This window comes from Lycorma delicatula, chromosome 6 (genome assembly GCF_047948215.1).
Source record: "Lycorma delicatula isolate Av1 chromosome 6, ASM4794821v1, whole genome shotgun sequence".
NCBI classification, from domain to species: domain Eukaryota; kingdom Metazoa; phylum Arthropoda; class Insecta; order Hemiptera; family Fulgoridae; genus Lycorma; species Lycorma delicatula.
This window is the reverse complement of record NC_134460.1, coordinates 54,827,091-54,854,621: the sequence shown is the minus strand read 5'-3', so window position 1 is coordinate 54,854,621 and position 27,531 is coordinate 54,827,091. Positions and strand designations below refer to the sequence as shown.

Sequence of the window (27,531 nt, the reverse complement as noted above, 5' to 3'; positions counted from 1 at the left end):
AACTGCAGTAAAGCCCTCATTAACAGCTTTTCAACGATATATCATAAGGAGTACTTATTTTCATTGGTTTCAGAGTTACAGCCAAATAAAATTTTAATTAATGAAACATTTGGATCTTAGAAGGAATTCGAATCAGACTTCATTTCCTTTTTTTAACTTATTTTTTAAATTTAAATATATTGATTTATTAATAATTATTATACTTCTGATTGCAAAAAAAATTACGATAAATCATAATTCGTAAGTAACAATAAAAAAATTGAAAAAATATCAGAAGTTATTAATATAATAAAACTTTATGTACTTTTCATTTTAAAAAAATCTGATGTGGACACCACAGAACTTCCTTGTACGCCTATTAAATTACATATACACATTTTTGCTGCACTTCATTTAAACTTATTTCATTTGAAAGTGTGATACGATCGATCGATCTTCCAGTTCTTGAATAAAATGGACAGTTATTATTATTACTTAAGTATTACTTTTTATTAACATCAAATATTTATACAGTTATTAATCCCTCAATCTTACATGAAATATTAGGATATAGTAAAAGTCCCTTTATTACTCGTATTACTAGATCAGTATTATTCGTATCTTCGTGAATTACTGATCAACAAAAGTTTCGGATTTCTGATGTGTCGTATAAACAAAAGTTAATAATAATTAAACTATTCTGTTTAGTAGACTCCTGTATACCGGTTACAGTTTTTATTATTGGATTATTTGGTGAATAATCAAAAATGAAAAAGAAACAATAATACAGGAAAAAAAAGATAACATGAAAAAATATATTTTTTTAAAAAACGACAAGAAGAGGAAGAAGTTGTTAAAAAAAAGAGAAGAATAACAAAATTAAGAGAAGATGATAAATATAAAGAGGAAGAAAATGTTAAAACCAAGCAAACCAAATGTTAAATCAAACAAAGAGAGAATAAAAAGATTAAGAGAAGATGATGAATGTAAGGAGGAACAAAACGTTAAGACTACGGAAAGAATAAAATGATTAAGAGAGAATGGTGAATATAAAGAGAGAGAAAATTTTAAAACTAGAGAACGTGTACACAAATTAAGATCAGAAGAATTATATCAAACCAAATAGCAATTAAATTATTGGCAACAAAAAATAAACGAAATGATGATCAACTCCGACTTAAGAAGAATTTGTCTGACAATATCAGAGGAGTAATGAACTAAAAGATAAGAATTTTTTGCAATTTATTAAAGATCGGGCATGTATGCCTCAGTGTATATGTTCTTGTGCGGATCTACTTTACGGTCACTCTGTAGTTAACTTTAATGTAGATAAAATTAAACAGAAATTGCAGATAATTAAATAAAATTAAACTAGAAAATCCCAAAATAATACGATTCTAAATTATAATTTTCAATTAATATTAAATAATCAGATGTTTCACCAAATCTATTACATATACACATATGTAATAATGCCTATTAAATTACATATACATATTTTTAAAAGTACATAAAATGTTATTTCTCTAATAATTTCTGATTTTTATTCATATTGTTATTACTGAATATTATTGTTATTTATTGTTAAACTTTTTTTACAATTTCTGATTAATAATTAATAGATTAATATATTTAGATTAAAAAAAAAAAAAAGGTGATGAAGTCTGATTCGCACCGTTGTGCCTCCCCTTCTAAGATCCAAATATTTGGTTATAAATTGTATAGTTTCGTTTGGTTATTACTCTAGAACCAATGAAAATAAGTACCACTTATGACATATCGCTAAAAAGCTCTCAGTGAGGGCTTATTACAGCAGTTAAGAAAAAATCCAAATTTTTTTTGGATTTTGGAAAACAGAAACTAGTCAAAATGATTTCAGGGATGGCGAAACGGATATTTCCGTTGAAATCTGAAAACCGAAATTTTTCGCGATAACAATACTCCCTTTACTTTGTACAAGGAAGTAAACATGTGTATATGTAATTTAATTGGCGTACAAGGAAGTCATGTAGTGCCTACATCAGATTTTTATAAAGTGTTTACTATTACTATATTATTTGAATTGTCGTAGTATGTACTAGGTGTGCTGCGAAACAAGGAAAATAAAATTCTCAGTATTAATTAATATATTTTTAATGTATCATTGCGGTTGCATTTCATTATTTATCATCGATTTTTATGTTTGTTCGCCCTATTGTTTATTTTAATTATTTCTTTTTCATATATTTACTCCAGAAAGGTTTCCTTTTATGGTACTCTCTTTTAGGCGATGTACTAACTTAATTGGAAATTGTTGAGAGAGGAAAATTTAATTTTCTATCAAAGCAATTCAGTTTTTTTACTCTTTTTCTTGTACCTACATACAGTAGTGTATTTCTAAATACAGTTGTAGCAGTTATGAATTTATTTTAACGTAGAACTTTTTTCTGAACTGTTACGTTACATTTTATTGGAAGTATTGTTACGTTTATTTTTATGTCAGTTTTCTTTCATCTTGTAATATATATTTTTAAAAAAGCCTGTAATAGGCTGCGTAATTTTCGCTCTTGCCAGATTTTTATTTCAAATACGTCATTGAGTTTTTAAATATTAATGACTTTGTTATTGTTACTTAAAGTCGATCAGATCTCGTATAACTCGAAAACGATTAGCCGTAAGATGTTGAAATTTTGGATTTAGGACTATTGTAACATCTAGGTTGCATTTTCATTGCAATCGACTGAACTAAAAGTGTCCAAACAAATCCAAAAAAATGGATTTTTGACTTTTTCTTAACTGTAGTAATAAGCCCTCATTGAGAGAGCTTTTCAACAATATAATAAGTGGTATTTATTTTCATTGGTTCGAGGGGTTTTGCAAATAAGATTTTAATTAATGAAATATTAGGATCAGACTTCATCTCCTTTTTTTAATTTTTTTTTTAAAGTTAAACATATTGATATTAATAATTATTAACCTTTGTAAAAAAAAAAGTGCATATGTAATTTAATAGGGGTACAAGGAAGTCATGTGGTGTCCACATCAGAATTTCATTTGTCCAAATTGATGGCATTTTATCTAAAAAAAAAATATTTTACGGAGCTATGAGGGTAAGTCAATTATTATTCGCAATTTAGTTATATTTTTATGTTGGTAGTACTGTCGTGTTGCGTAGATGACGCATGCGTGGTTTAATTGTTGTTATATCTGTGCAGGTTTGATGCTGCTAGGTTAGTTCCATAACCCACCGGGTTGGTCTAATGGTGAACGTGTCTTCCCAAATCAGCTGATTTGGAAGCCGAGAGTTCCAGTGTTCAAGTCCTAGTAAAGCCAGTTATTTTTACACGAATTTGAATACTAGATCATGGATACCGGTGTTCTTTGGTGGTTGGGTTTCAATTAACCACACATCTCAGGAATAGTCGAACTGAGAATGTACAAGACTACACTTCATTTACGCTCATACATATCATCCTCATTCATCCAAGTATTATCTAAACGGTAGTTACCGGAGGCTAAACAGGAAAAAGAGAGAGGTTAGTTCCATTATCGCTACCCTGCCGTTCGCCATGGCTGCTCCGCTTTCTGTTCGCACCAAAGAAGTGCAACGTTCAGCGATCCGTTTTTTGTGATCGGAAGGTGTATCAGTGGCCGAAATTCATCGAAGACTTTCGGTACAATACGGGAACAGTGTGTTGCCGCAACGGAGTGTCTACCGATGGATTGAAAAATTCAAAAACGGTCGCACAAGTGTTGCGCACGATGAAGGAGCCGGACGACCGTTTACCGCCACAAATGAGGAAAACATTGAGCGTGCACGTGACACGATTTTCTTAGACAGACGAGCAACTGTCGATGAAATGGCACATCGTCTGCAAATTAGTCACGGTTCTGCCTACGAAATCATCCACAACAGACTAGGGTTTCAAAAAGTCTGTGCAAGATGGTTGCCAAAACTACTTACACTGTCGCATAAACAAACGCGCTTGGACATCTGCCAAAAACATTTGGATCGCTATGATAACAAACGGAACATCTTCTTAGACAGAATCATCACCGGTGACGAAACACGGATCCATCATTACGAGCCGGAGAGTAAACCGCAGAGTATGGAATGGAACATCCAAATTCACCCTGCAAAAAAACAGTTCAAGACCCAACCTTCCGCAGGAAAACTGATGCTTACGGTTTTTTGGGACTCACAAGGCCCGGTACTGGAACATTATGAGGAAAGGGGCACGACGATAAACAGTGCGCGTTACAATGAGATGCTTAGTGCCAAGCTGAAGCCTGCAATTCGAAGCAAACGCCGAGGACTGCTGTCGATAGGTGTTGTGTTGTTGCACGACAATGCCCGTCCACATACTGCTGAATTGCTCCAGAAACTCAACTTTGAAGTACTGGCTCGTCCTCCGTACAGTCTTGATCTTCCCCCTTCTGACTGCCACTTATTTGGTCCACTCAAAGAGGCATTAAGGGGCCGTCGATTTATCTCGGATGAAACAGTGAAAGAAGCGGTGCATTCCTGGCTCGCAGCTTGACCGAAAACCTTCTTTTATGAGGGCATCAGGAAGCTTGTGCAACGATGGACCAAGTGCGTTGAAATGCAAGGGGACTATGTTGAAAAATGATGTACATGTAAGTTTCCTATTTGCATTGCAATAAAATTGATAAATACATTGCCGATAATAATTGACTTACCCTCGTATTAATGATTAAAAAATTTTAATGACCACCATTTTGGAATTTTTGGAGGCAAAATTTTCTTCAAACTTAAATTATTTTGTAGAATTTTTGTTTGGATACACGTACACCAAACTTCATGAAAATAACTTTTTTTTAGATATAAACCTTTGTTGTTACTTCGTAACAACAAAGTTTGAACAAAGGTAAGTTTGTGTCACCTTTTGGCACATCCTGTCGGAGAAAAATAAAATGAAAAATATTGGCTATCATGACACCCTCGTCTTTTTTGATCGGATCGAACATCAATCCAAATCTGGAACACATATAGCCAAATGTTTTTTTCCAAATTTCAACTTTTGGTCGATGGATTTTCGAGCGAGGGAAAATTGTTCAAAATTTATGTCGATTATCTCCCCACCCATTAAAACCGATCTACTAAAACGTTGGAATTTAAGTAATTTGATACTTTCATCGTATAAAGCTATATTTTCTATAACCGCTATACAAAATGACCAATACTACCCTTCTTTTTTAAATTTTTCTAAATTTTGATTCCAACAATTGTATTCCTCACATGTAGAAACCTTTTATTCATTTTCGAAGAATTTATATTGAGTTTGGAGATTTAATCAAAATAAAAAACCGACAATCGTTCGTTCATACGCCTTTGGAAATCTCTGTTTTTTGTGTTTTTGGACTTCAGCATTTTGAAAGTCTACATTTGCAAAAATCCCCACATCCACAATTTAGCCGGATCGTCTAAATTTGTTTCGTTATTAACTGCGAAATGATACGCTTGAGTAAGTAATTTTGTCACACTACAATAAATAAAAAAAGATGCCTGATAATTATTAATAATTTTGTTTGCACTTTATTGGAGAGTTGTTAGAAAAAAATTCCCTTTCGGCACGCCGGAGGGCAAAGGTAGATTTCATCGATGCTAAGTAGGGGATAAACAAGATTTACACCTTAAAATTAAGAAAAAATTAAAATTTACTCGATACGACAACGGTTGCATGTATGAAAAAAATTTCACGTTTTGCATACGACAAGCCCATCTTCTTACAACTTCAGCAAAATTTTGGTCATCCATTGCTGTAAGAGTTGATCATATCAAAAATTAATTCAGACAAAGGTTTAGAGGACTAACGACCACTTAAAACCGATTCGATACTGTACCTATTAAGGGAGGTATAATTTTTTGTCTTTGAAAGACCATTTTTTCCACTCCCTGGACCAGTGGTTGGTGATATCAAAAAACTTTACTTACATACGTTTTAGGCCCTTATCCAAAAAATAGTACGACTTTTAAACGAATTCGATATTTTACTTAATAAGAAAGTTATAGCGATATTTTGATTTTTCGAAAAAGCCCCTCCATTTTCACCTCCATGGTGTGATTTTAGGCGTTAACAAACCTGACCGAGAATTGGGAACGAGTTATTTTTAAGGAACAATTTGTAAGTGATTGGCGCAAAATTATGGCAGTTATTGTGTCCACAAGAAAGTGAAATATATACATATATATATAAACTTTTGAGCTGACGGTGGTTTTGGGGTCTGGGGGGATGTGAAACGCGAAAATATGTCGGAAGTTTCTGGAAGTTGAATCATGGTACTGATTATAATATATAGCTTTCTTTTGAAATAAACATTAAATTGCCTAAAAATATAATGAAATAAACTATTTTGTAATTTGTTTGGGGGGGGGGGTTTACCCATTTACAGCCTCTTAAAACTGGATAATTCGTTCGGTTTTAAAAAAAATAGATATTTAAAACAATAGTTTATTTTTAATTTTAAAGATCTTTTACTGATTTTGAATAATAGTCCGTTTAAAACCATGACGTCGTTTATATTAGAGTAAACATTGGACTTTAATTATTAAATATCACTTCATTATTTTAGTCATTTAAATATAAAATGATGTGTTGATATTAAAATGTAAGCTGCCCTATCCTGTTCGTATTGTATTATAATATAAAATTTGAACCTTTTTTTCATGTTATAATGTATTATAAGCGTGTCATTATACGTCTATTATTCTTATTTTTTTATAAATTTTGTTTATGTAAGATAGGTTTTTTAATATTATTATTATTACGTTCTATTAAATGAAATATTTTATATTTTTAATTAGATAATTTAATTATTAAAATAGCAAATGTATTTAATATTTTGTTTTATTGTAGACCGGAACACTCGTTTATAATTATATTTTGTAATCTGTCGACATTAGAATATAAACAACAAATATATATATGTAACCTTGTACTTTAGGGTTATTATTTTTTTTCTGTTCAGCCTCCGGAACTACCGCAAGGTATTACTTCATAGGATGAATGAGGATGATATGTATGAAACATACATATCAAAATAAAGTGTAAATGAAGTGTTGTCTTGTACAGTCTCAGGTCGACCATTCCTGCAATGTGTGGTTAATTGAATCCCAACCACCAAAGAACACTGGTATCCACTATCTAATATTCAAATCCGTAAAAAAATTGTTCTTGCCTTTGCTGGGATTTGAACCTTAGAACTCTGGACTTCGAAATCAGCTGATTTGCGATGTCGAGTTAACCACTAAACCAAGCCGGTGGATTTACCACTTAATCCTGCTACTCTTCAAAATCTGCGAAATAAAATTGATATAGTAGTGAATTCAGTAACCACGGACCAGTTACCTATAAAAATAATTTGGGACCAAATCTCGACTTTTACATCCTTGTACGAAGTAAATGAAATATTGTGATCGCGAAAAATCTCGGTTTTCAGATTTCAACGGAACTTTCCATTTGACCATCCCTGAATCCATTTTGACTATTTTCGGCGTGACGTCTGTACGTACGTTTGTGCGTACCTCAAAAACGATTAGGCGTAAAATATTGAAATGTTGTATTTATGACTGTTGTAACATCTAATTGTGCACCTTCCCTTTTGATTGCAATCGACTTGACCAAAAGTGTCCAGAAATCCAAATCCAAAACATTTCGATTTTGGATTTTTTCTTAACTGCAGTAATAAGCCCTAATTGAGAGATTTTCAAAGATATATCATAAGTGATACTTATTTTCATTGGTTCCAGTGATAGCCAAGTAAAATTTTAGTTAATGAAGTATTTGGATCTTACAAGGGGGAGGGACATTGGTTCGAATCCGACTTCATTTCCTTTTTTTTTTAAATGAGAATTATATAAAATTTTATTTCACTAATAACTTCTGATTTTCTTTCAATTTTTTCTTTGTTTTTGTTATTATTGAAGTATTATTTATTGTAAAACTTTTTGCACAATCAGCGGTTAATAATTATTAATAAATCAATATAATTAAATTTTAAAAAAAGTTGAAAAAAATTATTACCGGTGCTGAGGCGATAAAAAAAAAAATCCACCTTAAAGTTAAGGAAACCTTCAAATTTACTCAGTACGACTATGGTTGCATGTGAAAAAGAGTTTCGCATGTTTAGCATTCGACAAGTTCCATCTTACAATTCCAACAACATTTTGGTCATCCCTTGCCGTAAGGGTTGGTTATGCCAAAATTTGCTTCAGAAAAACGTTTTAGGTAATGTATAGAGGACTAACGATCACTTTAAACCGATGCGATACTGTGCCAGTTTACGGAGATAGGATTTTTTGTCTTCAAAATACAATTTTTTCCAACCCCTGAGCTAATGGTTGGTGATACCAAAAACCTTTATGTACATAAGTTTTAGGCCCTTATCCAAAGAATCTTAGTAACTTTAAACGAATTCGATATTTTGCATAATAAAAAGGTTATAGCAATATTTTGTTTTTTCGAAAAAGCCATCACGTTTCCACCTCCATGGTGTGATTTTAGGCGTTAACAAACCTGACCGAGAATTGGGAACGAGTTATTTTTAAGGAACAATTTGTAAGTGATTGGCGCAAAATTACGGCAGTTATCGTGTCCACAAGAAAGTGCAATGTGTGCGCGCGCGCGTACATACATATAAACATTTGACCTGACCGGTGGTTTTGGGGTCTGTGGAATGTGAAACGCGAAGATATGTCGAAATTTTCCGGAATTCGAATCATGACACCCATTACAATAGATAGCTTTCTTATGAAATTTACCAAAAAAATCAATAGCGATTTGCGAAAATTTGTCAAAACTGTCTCGGACATTTTTTTTCTACATTTGTCTGAATATTGAGTTTATGAGATCAATTTTGTAGTATTATGTTTTGATTTTTTTATTTATCTACGATTAATTATGATTTAAGCGCTGGCGGCACATCTCATTTTTTAGCGCCCGCTTATTACTTTAATTTTCAGCTACGGCGCACGCGCTTTCTACAGGGCAATTCTAAGTGATGTACTCTACGTAATAGTTTAGAGAGTAGATCTGAATGTTTTGAATAACATCCCTAGAACACGTGTAGTAGCGTTAACAACCACTAGAGTGCTTTCGCCGCCATTACATGTCAATTGTGAGTAATATAGCTACGGTGCAACACAAGGCTTTCTCTGTTCTTAAGTAAGGCAAATCTCAGTCGGCAGTGCACTGCAGTGCAGCGTGCGTTTCATCTCTGATTTAACATTGACCCCTTAACAAAAAAGAGCATGTATCGTTGGTTTCACTGGTTAGAACAATCAGGATGTCTCTTTAAAGGCAAGAGCACGGGCCGACCGCGCGTGTTAGAGAAGAACGTGAGACAAATTGAAGAAAGCTTTTTACAAAGCCCAAGAAAGTCAACCCGTAGAGCAAGCAGAGAATTTGGAATACCTAAACCGACTGCCTGGCGTGTTTGGAGGCGTCGTTTACTTTTCAAGCCGTACCGCCTAAAACGTCTGAAGGCTCTTCGGCGGAGGTGACACACCAAAGCTTGTTAAATTTTATGGTCAAATGCTTGAAAACATGGAGGATAACACTTTTCTTCCGCGTTTAATTTTTATCGATGAAGCGACGTTCCACCTCAATTGAAAAGTAAATAGACACAATGTTGGCATATGGGATCTACAAACTTCCCACGACACATTGTAACATGAGAGAGACTCCCCCAAAGTTCATGTGTTTTGCGCCATATCGCAAGGAAAAGTTTACGGGCCATTATTTTTTTGCGGAATACACTGTCACTGGGATAACGTACCAGAACATGTTGGAAAACTGACTTTACCTTAAACTAAATGAAAATTCACAAGACTTAATTTTTTTACAGGCCCATTGGCACCTAGATTTTCGACTTTATCTAAATGAATCTCTACCTCAACGATGGATAGGACGCATCGGGTATGAAGACCTGGCATTCTTCAGTTCTGACCTCTGTGATCACCCGATCTCACGCTATGTGGCTTTTTCTTGTGGAGGTTTGAAAGATGCAGTTTACCTCTACCGACAAATCTGGCCGACCTGCGGAACCGGTATCAGATTCGGTGAACTCAATAACGCAATATATGCTTCCTCGCGTGTGGGAAGAGTTCAGCTATCGCTTAGATGTGTGCCCTGCAGCCGGAGAGGACGACATTGAACATTTATGGATCGTATCTGTACACTTCATTTTGAGTATTATCAGCGTGTACTTCACATTTGTCATTAATTCGTAATTTGGAATACAGAGTTACGAAATCGAGTCTACCATTTTTTATTACTCTGTATATACAGGAACACGTTCCATAGTAAAACATAATTGTATTCAGATCGCGCAGTAGATCTCCGTACGTCGTCTCGTTGTTCTGAAATATTCCACCTTTGTTCTGTGTATCGAATTTTCCAGAACATTCTGACACGGGAAGAAAATCCGGATTAGCAGACTGCATTCATCCGGTTCGATATTAATAAAGCGATACAAAATTATTCGTTTAATTATTCAAATGAGCAACATAAAAGCGATCCCGTAACGTAACGGCTGCAGAATCGATAGTTAAGTTGGAATGAAATTTTATGAATGATACGGATAAATTAAGAAACACGTAAAACGTAATTTTAATATTGCATTTATTTACCTTATTACAAAAGATGTTCAAAATGATCACCCTGGGCATCGATGCACTTTTGTGTTCGACTGATCATAATGAGAGTCTGACGCAAAACGTTATTGTCGATTGCCTTATTTCTCGTTGAATGTTCACCTTCAGTTCATCAACATAGTGGGGATTAGATGCATAAACTCTCTCCTTTAATTACCCTTAAAGGGAAAAATCCCAAGCAGACTGCTCTGGGGAACGTGACGGCCACTGTTCTCTGCTGACAGCTCGTTATCTGTCGCCTTCAGTTTTTGCGCACGTTTGTAAGACGGTATGGTTTCAATGTGATTTTTTTGGACTGGCAGTAATTTTCCTTTCAATTCGGCAATGGCCTTTGGAGTCCTAACGGAAGGTTATCTGTTTCGTTTTGCATTTGAAACCGAACCTGTTGTACACAATTTTTTAATTAAATCGTTAATGCTACTATTCGCGGGATTCAGGTATTCGGAAATTTTTCCACGAATACTTGACGCGATTGTTCAAACGATCTAGAACGAATATAGGCCTCAACTGTAGCTATCCTCTCCTGGATTGAATAAGGCAATTTACACAAACACACCTGCACTCCCAATAATGCATTGCAACAAAACATATACCGCGCTGACACATAACCACCTGACAAACGGGAGCAACAATCAGTAGTAACATATACATCCACTAGTAGCGCTAGTTGTTTCTTTTTTTTTTTTTTAATAGTGTTGGGTAGCTGTTTCATTACGGGTTCGGTTTTATGTTGGTTATTCTGTATGTCTGGACCCATTCATAATTATATGTATGCACTTACATGTTTTATACGGATAAAGAAGCCGCAAGTAAGTGCCAGGCAATCGAAGGACTCTTAAGATTCGAACCCTATACCTCTTGAGGAATTTTTTTACAGTGTAAAATTCTTTCAATGCAATGCCGCGATTTTTTTAATTTGTTAATCTTTGCCGTCTCGATTATATTAAATAAGATACTGATTAAGATATTATATTCATAAATAAATTATAAGTTAAACGAATGCTACAGTAATACAGCGTTCTTTACTTTAAAACTGTCTGTGAAACTCAGTGGATATTTGAATGTACAACAATTTTTGGTTTTCTCATTCTAATTCGTTTTTCTAAATCCTGAAATATTTCAAATTACGGGTTGGTTACAAACTCTTAAAACAAGAGTAACCGTGTGAAGATTTTTTTTTAATGTTACCACTCAATCGCAAATGCGGTTTATTTTATTTGCACCACTTTACACAACAACAAAAAAATATACTACTGGAAAAGATAAAATTAAAAATATAATAAGTAGTGGAAAATTCGTTATAGATCGTTTGGATATCCGTATGAGATCTTAGCTGATTCTAAATGTAGTTTATTTTAAGATAAAATTTCAGGTAGAAATGTACCGTTTTTATTGTAAAAAAGTCGCTTATCTTCAATCTCATCCTAAGTTTGAGTCAAAATTTAATTACCGTTTAACGGTCATAGTAATAACTTGAGTCGGTTGTTAAATAACATAAATAAACGCGAAAAAACTATTATAAATTAGTTACATTCAATTACGGTACGGTTCAGTATTATGATGGTTAATGTAACTTATTACTGCGTGCGGTTGCGTATTTTAATTGTGAAGTAATAAAAAAGAATTGTTCCTATAAGAGGTCGTTGAAAGAAAGTATTTTATCTGTACTGTGAATTTTAGTCGATAGCCTACATTAATAATACTATAGCAGCACGTCGGCTATTAGTCTGATTATAGTTAAGCCAATTCGATGTATTTAATTTACTGTTGTAGCACTTTTAATTGATCGCTGTTGTTTCGCTTTCTACGTAAGTATTTTCAGTACAGTAACTTAGTTAACGAGTGAGGAATTCTTTCCACTTTCACGTATTAAAAATTATTGTTTTAGTATCTATTATCTTCTAGGTTACGGCTAAAACCGACCATTAACTTCGATATTTAATCGTTTATAGCGGCATTATGTTTGTAAATACTACCGTCCCTTACTACCTAGTCCCTGACTAGGAACAGGCTTTGTTTTGAAAACTTTAGTAAAGAAATTTGCTAACGACTTCTGAAGATATTAAGTAAAATAATAAAATTAATGTATTATTTCCTTTAAAGTACATCTAAATTAATTAATAAAATCCTTAATCAAAATTTACGTAATCTTTTTAAGGGGTTAAACACTAGTTGTAAGTTTCACTTTTCTGGCTGTTACAGAATATAACGGAAGGAAAAGTATTCCTGTCGATCAAAATATTACCCGCTCTGGACCCTTTTTCTCTTATTTCAGCTCGCTTGAGTCAAACACAATAAAAACGTTTTAATGAATTTGGGCAAGAATTAAAAAGGTACGAGCTTTTCAGCGCTACAATGACGGCTTCGCCGTCTGTGAACGGATCTCCAGATTTGAAAAATTGGTGCGCGATCATAAATTCAATCTTTTTATTCCTTTTTATCCGCAGCACATGTACAGAAATTACTTACGGCGAAAATAGTTTCTTGCGATGCGACTTTTTGATGCTTGTCCGAGTAATAGTTAAAAGTATTATGAAAGAAAATTCGCTAAATTCCATTTCACTTAAGGTTAGAAGTGTTCTAAACAAACGCTCTGCTATGTTGGTGGGCTTGATTTTATTGAAAACAGTTAACACGGCGCATCTGAATATTTCATTATTTATACGTTTAATGTTAACGTTGTTTATTTAAATGTTTATTATTATTACTAATACAGAATGATTAAAAAAACGCTTCACAAATTTAAAAGCATATAACAATTTATTTAGGTAACGTACAGATTCGGTTGGAGTCTCATTTCATAGAAAAACACATCAAGATTGTCACTTGACATTCACTTTTGTTCGATATGGCTTCCATTTGTAATGCGGCATACATCCCGCGTGAAGTCGATTTCATTCTAGACTCTAGCCAGCAAGTCGGCTATTACTTCTGCAGCTGCGGCGTTAATTCGAAGTCTTAGCTCAACGAGATCAGCAGGTAAACATAAAACCGATCTTTAATGAAACCCCACAAAGAAAAAATCTAGCGCGATCAATTCTGGGATCTGGGGAACCAAGTAGTCATACCATTGGTCCTTCAAGACCTATCCACCGACCTGGCAGTCGAGTATCAAGAAAATCTCGGACTTCTAGACGGTAGTGAGGTGGTGCCCTGTCTTGCTGATGGTAAGACCATTGTGATCATCATCGTCTAACTGAGGAATTAAAGAATTTTGAAGCATTTCCAGATAAATGAGAAACCATTTACGGTCGCTTCCTAGAAGAAGAACGGGCCGTTCTGTCTGGAAGAACAACCTGTCTCGACGGAAATTTGATGCCAAGAGTAAACTGTATGCCTACAAGGAGGCTCCCTACGAAGATTTCATTAAACTGCAAATTTTGAAACTAAAACGCACAGCGATTACGTTCCGCATTTAACAACGCTGGGGACAGCGCTGGTGGCCGAATTCGTAGTAGTAATGAACTACGCGAGTCAAAAGTCGATGTGTTTTTTGTGCTATGAAATGAGACTTCAAACCGAATCTGTAAATTATCAAAATAGATTTTTATATGCTTTTAAAGTTGTGAAGTTATTTTTGAATCACCTGTATATTTATTTTTCTTACCTCTGAAGGGCGGTTGAATCTGAGACGAGCATAATGAAATGTAACGGCCATAGTAGAAATGGTTTTACGTAACCGAACTGGAACGATTTGTTTATATCAGTGCCAAACATAAGCGATATTCGTTATAATACATAGCACGCATTTATAGAAATTCTTTATTTATTCATTCAGTTATCGTTCTTTATTTATTGAAAATTTATATAAGAAAACTCGTCGCTTTCTGAAGGCCGGTTTAATTTTAATTAAGGATTAAAAAAGATTTACGGTTATTTTTTAATCGAATTTTCAAATAAAAATTAACGTAAAATGTTTACGGGCATGAAAGATGTGTATTCTCTTAAATTTAGCACAGTTTAAGATGATTTAATAATACTTATTAAAAATTAACCGTTAGTTAAAGCGGTAATAATGGCCTAATTTTGCACCCCTCCGTGAAGTTCCTTCTTTCAGTAGATAGTTTTTATGTTTACTTACTTATTTAGGTGGATGTTTGGATTTATTTATTTCAGAGACGCTTTAACGAGTTATATTTATTAAATTTTGCCTGGTCGCTTGGTATTGTGGATATTGATTGTTTAAAAAAAATGCCAATGAAAACGGTGGGGGGGGGGTGAGATATTGTTGAAAAGTTGCTCTAAGGGGATTGGCCTTTATGAAAATTGTATATGCTTTTTACTCGTAACTTATCGGTAAATAATTTAATACAAAATAATATTTTTGAAATAATTATTATTTTTACATTTATCGAACCTAACTAAACTTCTTTTTTATCTTTTTCAGTTTATCGACTCGAAATGTTTTTTCTGAGGCGTTATTCGTATAGAAATAATTTATATTCTTATCTCTGGGTTATGGAATAATGTATTTAAATTTTTAAAAATAGGGATTGTATTGACTCGTCCGTTACTTTTTATCGTTCCGACCGATCGACTTGGAAAATCTTTTAATTCAGTTTTCTCTAAGTGACCAATCCGACTGGAAAAAAATTCAATAATAAAAGATACAAAAGGTTATAAAATTTCCACGACTAAAAATAGGACTCCATTAAATTTCGATCTGTTGTTCGTTTCAGTCTACAAACTTTGTATACTTCTAGTATACATATATATATATATATATATATATATATATATAAAGTATTTTTTTGTGGCGTTATCTGAGTGGAAACTTATTTTTTATGACAGTGGTAGAGAGTACATTTTTTTTCTAATTGTCTAAAAATAAATGTAATGAATTCGGTAACCGATAAGCAAAGAAGAATCGGTATTTTCTGATTAAACGTAGGCAATCCTAACCTAGCGCGCTGCGACTGACTATTAAGTTGAGGTTTGTTTACTATTTATGTTAAGAAAATACTTTTCTTAATAGAAAATGGCGTTTATCGCAATCAAGGTCAAGTTAGTCGAGCCAAGGTCAGTGCTCGGCAACAATATATTCAAAGAGCTCCTCGGCGTCATCGTCAAGTTTTGGGACTCTGTTTAAGCACAAAAGTAATTCTTAAAATTTCAAAAATTTTGTATTATTTAAATAAAAGCCTGTACTGTGTGTACATGTTTTTTTTTTTAAACATCATTCTTCCTTCTGAAAACAGGTGGCCTCCGTTTAATCACAAAGTACCGAAAAATCGATAAAAAAAATTTTTTGAGGTGTGCAGCGTTTAAGACAGATCTACGAGATGTGGTTATTAAATAACGAGACTAATGCTGCTGCAGAAGAACTGCGCATGCGCCAAATTCGTACGACCGACAGTTGTGTAGTGTGAAGCCTTCTCTTTCGATTGTTGTCACTCCCAGTTTCTGTAGACATAGTCTGACCGTGGCCTTCGTTTGGATAACATCTGTCATTTTTTTTTTTCTGAAAAAATAAAGTGTTTTATTAGAGCAAAGAATTGTCGTGAAATTTCATATGAAACTTGGAAAAACCGCTACTGAAACTTGTACTTTATTAAAAAGAGTATACGGCAATGAATGTTTATCACGTGCGCGGATTTTTGAGTGGTTTAAGGGATTTCAAGGTGGCCAAGAAGACATTGAAGATGATCAAAATTCAAAACGATGATGATTTTTTTTTCTATATTCATGGATTGTGTACCTTCATTGGGTTCCTGAAAACCAAACTGTTAATCAACAAGGACCTTAAGGTCCTTGCTCAACTCCGTGAAAAAAAAAGAAAAAACGACCCGAATTGTGGAAAAACAAGTCATGGGTTCTTCATCAGAACAACGCACCGGCTGACACTGCATTGTTGTCAAGACGTTTCTAGTGAAGTATAACATCCCATCGTTAGAGACCATCCGCCTTATTCGCCTTGCCTGGAATCATGTGACTTTTATCTGTTCTCCAAGGTCAAATCTTCATTATAAGGAACAAGATTTCAGATCGTTGAAGCTGTGAAAGGAAAAGCGGCACGCGTCATGAAAGAGCTGAAGAGAAGAAGACTTCCAGCACTGTTTCGAACAATGGAAAATTCGCATGGAGCGTTGTAATGCAGAGAGGATGTTTAATAACTAAATATGAAAAAAATTTAAAATAAGATATTTTACATTATTAGTCTTGTTATTTAATAGTTATACCTCGTATATCATACGAACATGTTTATTCCTATATCAATAGTTTACAGAGGTAAACTTACGTTGAGGCTGTTTTACTTTTCAGTTAATAAATATATACATTTAGAATAAATAGATTTTCAGAATAAATACCAAATATTTCCTACCGATTTATTTCGCTCTGATATCTTGCCGCTTCCTCTGTCCTTACCTAAAAGGGCACTTCCTGACGTAATAGAAAGAGTAAGCAAATTGACCTTGACCTAAATCGAGGCCACCGCAGAAAAATAAAACGCGTAGAAAATTAAAGAAAAGGAGAAGGAATATTCTAAATAAAAAAATAAATTTTCTTTTAAATTGTTTCCTTTTTTATTCGTTAATTTTTTTCTTTAATATTTTAATGGTAAAAAGTGCTTTTTTCTCGAATTAAGTATTTATGTATAATTTTAATAACTATTTTTTCGATCTCCGTGGTGGGGTAGTCGCGTCTTTGCCTTTTGTTCGTAGCATCTGGGTTTGAATCCTGGTCAGACGTAGCATTATAAACATGTACAAAAAATTAATTTATCATTTATCATTAGTCGCCAACTTTTAAAGGTACCACGCAGAATAAATTGAATGTAGAGGAGTTAATTGCTGTTGCTGTTGATGTGGGGTATTTTCTTTTTCAAGTTGTAAACAGTCAGCATATCGATTCATTATCGGAGAAAATAGATTGTAGATATTTAATTGTTTTCAAAGAAAAGATTTTTTTAAATAAACCTAATAGTCGAGGTTCTTATATGAATCGAATTGATTTTAAAAATCGATTTAAAATTATTACAAGTTTACAAAAAAAAAAGGTAACTAAAATGAATTTTATAAAAATAAAACCGATTTCAAAAAAGCATTAAAAGGTAAAAATTAATACTTTTCTAATTCTTTAAATTTTTATGTTTTGAAGTTACCATCAAATTAAATATTAATAATTTCGAAATTTTTTGTTTTTTAATTTGGCATCTACTTCAAAACGTCAAAATTAAAAGAATTGAAAAATTTTTTTAAATAAAAAATGCTGTTAGACTTTAAAAAAATAACGCTTTTATGAAAGTAAAACCATTCATATCAGATATGAAAAATCTTCATCTTAATAAAATATATCATAGAAATGCAGAGAAACTACATGTAGATCTTTGGCTCTCTGGAATGCAGTAATGCATGTTAGTTTTTCCTTCAGTTTTCTGATATTTTTCTTAAATTATTGCACAAAATTATTTTAAGTAGCAGTATGATAGTCGGACTGTCAATTATTATCGTATAACAATCCGAAACTACTATTGATGAAAAGAAACAAAAAGAAAAATCTTCTAATCGTCTATGCTATGTATAATTTTTTATTTAAAAAATCTGCCTATGTTACCTGAAAGAATCTTGCTGTTAGATCACCAGAACAGTCTCCTCTACAAATACTCGTACAAAAAAGATTCATCGAAATCGTTTCGTTTGGTTTGTTTTGAGCTTAGCTAGTAAAAAAAAAATAAACTGGTTGAATCATTAACCTTTTCCCTTTTTAAAGCAGGTTAAAAAAAACTTGTTTGGTACTCCTTTTATTTATTTTTGGAGAAAAAATTTAAAAAATAATATTTCTAATTATGTTTTACATTTTCATTGTCTTTATCTGTAGAAAAAAGTTATTTTAAACGTTATTTCAAAAGTAGTTAGGTGTTAAGAGTTATGTTTCAAGATTTTTGAAGGTTAAATCCCAATTAATGCTTCGAAAACTCCTTTGTATAAGAATAAGCCATACTTGTTCCTTTAAAGCTTAAAAAAAAAATTATTATTATTTTATATGTTAAAATATACATATACGGTGGGTATAATGGGCTATATATGTTAATATTAATTATTGTGGTGATAAAAGATGTTAATTTTTTTTAAGTACTAAAATAAGTTTGCTTCTTTTTTTTTTTGTTGACATTAACATAATTTTTCAATACCTTTCGCCTTTTTCATAGCTTAATCACTTCACCTCATTCACACACGAACTAAGAGTGAGAGAGGGGGAGAACAAAAGTAGATAATATTTTTATCATGGATTTTGTAATTAGTTTCATACAAAACATCTTCCTTTTTTTAATAATATGTAAATGAAACGATAATAAGGTTATGTCATTTTAATATGTTTTAAATGTGTATTTTTTCTTTTAACTGTAACTTGTTTTTATAATAATGCTTTAAACATATTGGAATATGTATATTACATCATAAATTTATTTAAATCCTGCCGAATAGAAACTGACTTAACAGGATGCTTGTAAAAAAAGGAATTTTTTTATAGTTTATAGACCTACATTCCTTTTGCTTTAATAAATTAACTTTATTTTTTAGGATATTCTTAGTTCATTTGAATTATTTGAAGTTATAAAAATGTGTTTCAGATTTTCTTTTACTTGAAGGAAAGACATAAAGACTCTCAAATAAAGTTACTATATATACCTCACCAGATTGATAACCGGTTGATTGTTATGAGAGTTTCAATCCTGTTAACAATTATATAATTTTAATTGAATTTGATTTCTCTTGCTGATGGATTATTTTGGTGATTTGGGTTCATTTAACTTTATCTTACAACTGATCTTTGCGCATTGTTAATTGAAATAGACCAACTGTCTGGATTTATTGTGTGCCGCTTTTGAAATTAAATCATGTTTTTAATTTTTCTGTTTTGGAATTTTACGTTTCATTTTGTTCAAGTAAAACAAATAATTATCTTACACTTCATCGACTTACATGACAGAATGGTGGTAGCATTGTTGCCTTTCATTTGGCAGTTCTAAGTTTGAATCTTGTTCAAGCATGGCATTTTTCATACCTTTTTTTTATCAATTTTTGTACCATATTCCTTGCTTGTAGCTGACTGAAAGAGCATTTGGCTATAAAAATTGTACTAAATCCTATTATTCTAACATCAGAAAACTGATAAAAATGGGGTTTAAATGACAAAAAGAAATGCTTAATTCATATGTTCAGTTAATGCGTTTAATATTTTGAGTTTAAATGTAATAGTCTTATATAGTCTTAAATCATCTGATGGCAAGATAGCTTCGCTTGATTACAACAAACGTAAACTGTTGTGTTAGTAGTTGTATGTAAATAAAATTTATTCTAAGATTTTCTTACAGACGTTGGAAAATGTGATAAAAACAATTTTATTTGAGGAAAATCCTGTTTTTTCAATGAAATTGTACATAAATACTTAAAATTTGATTTGTATTTACGGAGGGTGGAGTCGTGTTAAATATTGCTGTGGTGTTTTTCCTTATCTTTCTAATACTGTTATTAGCACTCTGATTTGTGATCCTATTACCTTAATCTCTTCCTCCCTGTTGGGAAATTTCATATCATTGATCAACCCAACATTGTAGAGTATAAAAACGTTTTCATTATTGCAGTGTTTACACTTTCAGTTTCTTTTTTGCTTTATGTTTGATGCAAGGTATTTAAAAATCATTTTTTTTACTTGTAATTTCTATGTAAAATAAATTATTGAATCGGTTGTAAATTATTAGTATTATAAAATTTTAATTATAAATTTACATTTCATGACAATTTGCAATCTATAATTTTATGAAATTAACTACTACCACCTATTAAAAAAAATAACTATGTTATTTAATTGTTAAACGAGTTCATTAGTTATTCTTTTTATTTGCTTACTTTTAATATTATTGTACATCGATTACACTTTGGAAATCTCATTGGTTGTGCTATAACGTATTTGAAAATATATCGAGAACTAATAAATGGAACCTCAAACCACCTCTGTATTATTTACCTTTGACCTTTCATCAAATGTATTAGTTGTTTTTTTTTTACGTTCACAGCGTAATATGTTTCTCTAGTAAAAATGTTATCTTGTTAAATTGAAAATCAATATTTAAGCTCTAATCTTATTGTATGTTTCTGTTTTGCATTATTAATTCATATGTGGCTGAAATATAGTAAGTCATTATTGGTAATATTCAATTATATTTGAATATAAGCGGCCCTGATTGTTAATTATACATAAAAGAAGTTTAATGTTCATTATTTTTTTTTTTTTAGTTCAGAGTTCATTTATCCTCTTTGTATGTATGGATTTGTTACTAATAACTAACAGTGTCAAGGATGGGTAATTGATTTATTCAGCGAAAAGAAATGTAACTGCTTTGATGATGGGATACTTAACTATAATAGTCAGTTTTTGTAATTTTACGTACATGTATATATGACATTACATTTTGGGTTCACACACACACACACACACACTCAAAATTATTATTTATCCATGCACTGATTTTTCTGTAAATACCATAATATTCATTGAAATGTAGTAATAGTAAATAAATAATGTTCTTTGTTTAACTTCCGTTAGGAATCTGGCTGAATGATGGTTTATAGTTCAGTTAGATAATTTCACTAAATACTACACATTTGTTTGGGGGATGAAGGAGTGCTTTCCTTAGGGAATCTTGAATGTTGGATGGCTGTCTAGTATCTGAAGTAAAGCAGTATATTCGATCTGATGTTTGTGCTGTGTTATGTAAAATTGTTGAAAGTAATTATGCTGCTTCTGTTCTTAATAAGGTACACCGATCACTGTCTGGAACTGTTCCTGCAGATTATTTATGTTTGTCAATCTCATTTTGCATATTTTTTGCTGTTAAATTATTTACATTCTTTCTCACTAATCATTGCTCCTTTTTATTATTAATTCCTTCTTTTTTGGGGTATTTTAAAGGTTTGTCTGGATCATTTCTGATTCTGTGAATGTGGGGAAGTGTTCTTAATGTTTGTCTGCCCAGAAAAAAAAGTTTGTCTTTCTCAGAGAGAAATCGCATATAATCTATCCTTTGCCCTGTGCGATTACTCTCACATATATGATGACTACAAAAAGCCCAACCTGGGGTTCCATTGCCAGTTAGATAAAGCAGTGACTTACTGATACATGTATGCCTTTTTGCTTGTGTATACTGTTAATACTTCAGTAATCTGATGGAAATATAAGAATGGTAAATACATACATTTTTTTTATTATTAATTCATTCATTTAAGGATTCTGTTTTGCATAAATGAAATTATTAATTTTTATTTGATTTTCTGTCGTGTCAAAAGTTTTGTAGATTTTTGAAATGTACTTAGATGAGATAAAGCATTTGGGTGAGGTGTAAGAGAAAATTTTAATAACCATTTTTAAATGACAGTTTCACATTAAAGGTTTTTTTGGAAAGTTATATTAAGTTTGTAGAGTGAGATAATCCAGACGTCTTCTGTAGGATAAGTGATACAGGTACAGGCATACTGCCTGATGGAGTTATTGGTTGCCAAATTATTTGTTTGCAAACTGATAGCATACATGAAACAGCTGCTGTGTACTTTTATGTTTGCCAAGCCAGGGTACAGTATATAGAACACAGGATCAATTAAAGTAAAAACCAGCAAATTTTTATCATTAAAAGAAATAGTACTGAGGCTCAATCCATTAATCTTCTATACTGAATGAAATCTACTTGGTGTAGCTATTAAATAACGATGCAAATGCTGTAAAATATTTTTAATTAAATTTATACATATTTAGTTATTGATCTAACATTGGGATGTTATTCTTGGCTAGAAAAGTCTTGACAGACAATGTAGTGTGAGCCGGTGAGTTGTCCTGATGAAGAACCCATGACTTGTTCTTCTACAGTTGGGTCGGTTTTTTCTTATTTTTTCACGGAGTTGAGCAAGGACTTCAAGGTAGTAATGTAGATTAATAGTTTGACCTTCAGCAACTCATTGAAGGTACACAATCCTATGAATATCGAAAAAAACAATCATCATCGCTTTGAATTTTGATTTGTTCATGCCTTCCAATGTATGGATTGACGCTTACTTTGTGGATCATAAGTGAAAATATCAACATTCGTCACTCTTTCCAAGAAGTCTGAATCATTTTCAGTGGCATTCAAAGTGTCAGATAAAACATTTTCGAGAGCTTCGTTTTGTTCGATTGTGAGAATTTTAGGCACTTTTTTCGCGCGCACTTCTTGCTTGTTAAAATTGTTATTTAAAATTTGTCTTACGCATTCTTTGTCAATTCCTACAGTTTCAGCAATCGCACGAATAGTTAACCGACGGTCAGATCGGATCAGATTACAAATTTTTTCAATATTTTTATCCGTTTTTGACGTGAAAGGACCACCCGGGTGAACATCATCTTCAACGTCTTCTCGGCCATCTTGGAAACGCTTAAACCAAAAACCCTCGCACGTGATAAACATTCATTGCTATATACTCTTTTTAATAAAAGATAAGTTTCAGTAACGGTTTTTCCAAGTTTCATATGAAATTTCATAATTCTTTGCTGTAATAAAACACTTACCATTTTTCCGAAAACACTTATTTTTTCGGCAAAACAAAAAAAAACAGATTTATCCAAACGAAGGCCACGGCCAGACTAATATGTCTACGGAAACTGGAGTGCCAACATCGAAAGAGAAGGCTTCACGCTACACAGCTGTCGGTCGTACGAATTTGGCGAATACGCATTTCTTCTGTAGCAGCATTAGTCTCGTTATTTAATAGCCACACTTCAGATTAATTGTTGTGGTATCCTGATTCAAGGTTCATATAATGGACTCTTTAAATAAACTTGAGAGAGTTCATTAAAATTGAAAGAAAAGTTAAAGCCCATTTTAGTAGTAGAATATAAAGCAAAATTCAGTACTATTTTAATGTATGTTGTTACTTTCATTTTCTTTTTATAGTGGATTTTTCTGTATTGATTTTTTATTATCAGTTTTTGTAATATAAAATGTAGATCTCTTTTTACTTCCTTCTGTGAGGTAAAGGAAATATTGTGGTCGCGAAAAATTTCGGTTTTCAGACTTCAACGGAAATATCCATTTTGACCATCCCTGAATCCATTTTAACTAATTTTACGTACGTACATACCTATGTATTTCGCATAACTAAAAAACGATTATCCATAGAAATCTTGTTTTTAGGACTGTTGTAACATCTAGTTGTGCATCTCCCTTTTTGATTACCATCGATTGGGCAATCGACATTTAGAATAATTGAATGTTATCTTGGTAATAACCATGTACATTATATCTGATTATTTAATATTAGTTGAAAATAATAATTTAGAATCGATTTTCTTAACAAAATCTTCTAAAAATTGTATATATATATTTTTTAATCGTTTTATTTAAAAATGATTTATTATTTGAATTCAAATATATATATTTTTAAATATTTGTATTAGAAAAATTATTTTCATTTATAATAAAAATGTAAGTATCTTTCAGATTATATCTTTTTTCTTTTTGTTATGGGAAAGTGATTCTGGCCGTAGAAAAAGTATAGAACATAACTCGACTTGTAACATATTACGCTCTCATGAAAATATGTAACTTTTTTCACTTGTGCGCAATATGATTCTTACTTACAACTATTGTTATGAAATACCCTATTCTAGCTCAGTATTATTCTTATCTTCGAGAGTTGCTGATTAACAAAACTTTCAGATTTATGGTGCATCGTATAAATAGAAGTTAATAACATCGATAGGCAAAAAAAAAAAACATTAAAAGATTTTTCTTTAAATACAATATTTTTCTATCACCCTTAGTTTTAAATAAATTACGCTTCAAAAAATATTAAAGGAAAATATAATACAAAAAAAAATAATACAGTTAAAAATCTGTAAAATTTATAATTTTGCATCATATCTGTGTTAGAATGATTTCGCTGATGCTTTTCTTTTATAAATAGCCTCAGGTACATACCGAATAAATGTCCAACAGTAATCAGCTAGCATTTTAGTATTCTATTTCCTTTTAAGCGGCTTTCCATCACCGAAATGTCTTTGTGGAAACGTTCACCGTGTTCGTCACTTATGTCTCCGAAGTTGTACGGGAAAACTCCAGATGTCAAACGCCAGTCGTCAGGTTTATGAAGTTGTACTAAATGCAACATAAGCTTATCAATATTTGTGCAATAAACCAAATTATTTTCATCAATAAAGTACTGAGAAAGTTCTTTTTATTGGCTTCAAAAGCATAAAATTTTTATATTTTTTTGAAGTAAATTCCAACCTTGCAGTCTTGATCCTAACAGTTTAGCTTGATTTTTTGATAAATTTAAATCCCTAACAGAGTCATATAATTCACCTTGTGATATAAGATGTGGCTTATTGGAAGATAATTCAAAATCAAAATCATTGTCTTCTTCTTCAGTACTGCCTGATTCTTCATCGTTGCTTTTGAAACATAAGGTGGCTCAGGAACTGGAATAATTAAACTATGAGGTACAAGCCTGATTGCAGACTGTTGAAGGATATTTTACAGTATGTTTAGATTTTTTATATTAATTCCAGACACACTTGTTAAACAAAAGTAACATGATCCTTTGGTTCACGCCAAACCATAATACACCAAATGACAAAGCCTTCCATGTACTTTTTAGCCATCCTCTTAAATATACAGAACAATTAGTGCATACTATATGAGGAGCCCATGTCTTATCCTGATCACCAATTTTTTTACACTGAAAGTACAAATGATATGCTTTTATAATTAAAGGTGTAAAGTTTTTCTATTTGATTTTACGGTAAACTCACCACATACATAACAAAAGGCATTGACATCATTTACACAATTTCGAGGCATTATGACACTGTACTGTTAACAAACTTAAGACAGCAATAAGACTGAACAAAATTAATTCATTCTTAAATCCAGTGCTTAATACAAACAACACAGCTGTTTAATTTTTTGCCTATTATTGTTTATTTATAGTTTATACAAATTATGTTAAAAAAGTTAAACAATAAAAAATGAGCTAACAAAATACAATATGGGAACTTAAACTGCTAACTATACGCTGAAAAATGAAAAAATCCTTTCAATTAAAATTTAAACATTTTTCAAAAATGGAGGGTGGTAGAAAGATTCTGAGTTCATATTCGTTTTCAGCATCAAAAAACAGATTAAAATCATGTATCGCATGTAAGGAAACAAAAATTATGTTTATTTGTGTAATAATTAAACTTCAATTTAGTGAACACCTGTATACCAGTTTAATAAAGTTTAGCTAGTATAAGTTTAAATAAAGTGTGGCAAAAACTGTGTATGTAATTTAATAGACATACAAGGAAGTGGTGTCATACAATAGGTGTACAATGGTGTCATAGACATACAATGTGGTGTCCACATCAGATTTGTTTTTGTATGAACTTTATTTTCAAGTTAAAGAAAATATTTTGAAGTGTTGGGGATCTTAATTTTAACTGTTGTATGACTACACAATTTATATATTTATTTTTAATTAATGTTCCAATGATTTTTTATGTAAGAAAATAAATATGTTTACTGTTTTTAAAAAGTAACAGTATAAGTAATCTTATTTTACCAATAAAATACTGTTGCAGTTTACACTTGAAGAGGAAGTAAGGAATCTTATCTACTGTACACAGTTGAAGTTTGTTGGGAGACACTGTCATATTTACAGCTTCCAACTTCGGTGTACAGTATGATCTGTGTTATGAGGAAACTCTGATGAACTCTTAATATTGTAATTATGTTTAAAAATAAACATTTTATTTATATATATGAAGTTTTGAAGTGCAATTATTGCATTGTTTTCAAATAAATTGATAAAAATGTTATTTTTTATTATTTTAGATAATTTGAAAGATTTAATTTAATATGCTAGTTAGTAACATGTGACATTAGAATGATCATTTATAAAAAAATTATATTTAATTACTGTGTTAAAGGTTGGTGGTTGACTTTAGGGTTATCTGTTTGTTTAATTTCTATATTTATTTGCACTCTTAAACAGTGATAAGCATTAACAGTGTATTTTTACCTGGTTTGAAGTTTTCTTTTAATAGCATTATTTGGTAATAATAAAAAATAAGAGATTTATTTTTAATTAATTTAAACATGTTATCATAGGTTATAAATTATTAACATTTATACTTTGATCATTATCTTGCTGTTAAAATATTATTCTTTATTAAATATTTCTACCTGTTTATTAATGTGTGTGTGTGTGTGTGTGTGTGCGCGCGCGCGCGCGCGCGTGAGAGTTTGAAGATTGGATTTTGCTGCTGGTATATTTGTATCTCTTGTTTTGCGTTTCATTTTTCAGTTCAAATATATGTACTGTATTCATACAAAATATACATCCTTCAAAATTTAATTTATACTTTCAGGACTTCTAGAAGTCGGGCTTTTGTTTTCATTTGATTTGATTTCATTGTAGAGGTTTTTTTCAGTTCATGTTTATAAATTTATTCAGCCCATTTAATTTATCATGTTATATCTTATTAATTTTGTCCCCAAAGTAATAATAATGCGGTATTTGAAATTGTAATACTTTTTAAGTACATTATTACAGCTAGTTTGTGTTTCTTAGTTCTTAATTCTTACTGCTATACATTTTCTTTATTTATTATTTTATTATATTTTTTAACTACATTAATCCAAATCTTTAATTACCCCAATCCCATGTAGGACGGTGCAACTTGAATATTTTACTATTAGTAAGTTGTTTTTAACAATTATTTTATGTTTTTATATGACCTGGTAACAAATTCTAGTATTGCTATTTAGGTTATTGGCATGGGTAAGATATGTGGTAGCATCTCTTCCACTACTTGGACCATTTATGACCCCTCGGATTAAAGATGAGTATTCTGACAAACCCACAAATTAAGTTGGTGTTGACCAA

At 31.7% G+C, this 27,531-nt stretch overlaps 1 protein-coding gene across 4 annotated transcripts in view; it reads left to right on the top strand.

Moving 5' to 3' along the window:
- The window catches only part of Snrk (SNF related kinase), a 196,611-nt gene that overhangs the window by 102,265 nt on the left and 66,815 nt on the right, over window positions 1-27,531 (top strand). Inside the window, exon 1 of one of the 4 annotated variants that reach the window (XM_075369916.1) lies at window positions 26,246-26,367. The exons of the other annotated variants lie outside the window; for them this stretch is intronic. The gene's annotated coding sequence lies outside the window, so the exon portion shown is untranslated. Of the gene's footprint in view, window positions 1-26,245; window positions 26,368-27,531 lie in introns of those variants that run through there. 4 annotated transcript variants of the gene reach the window in all.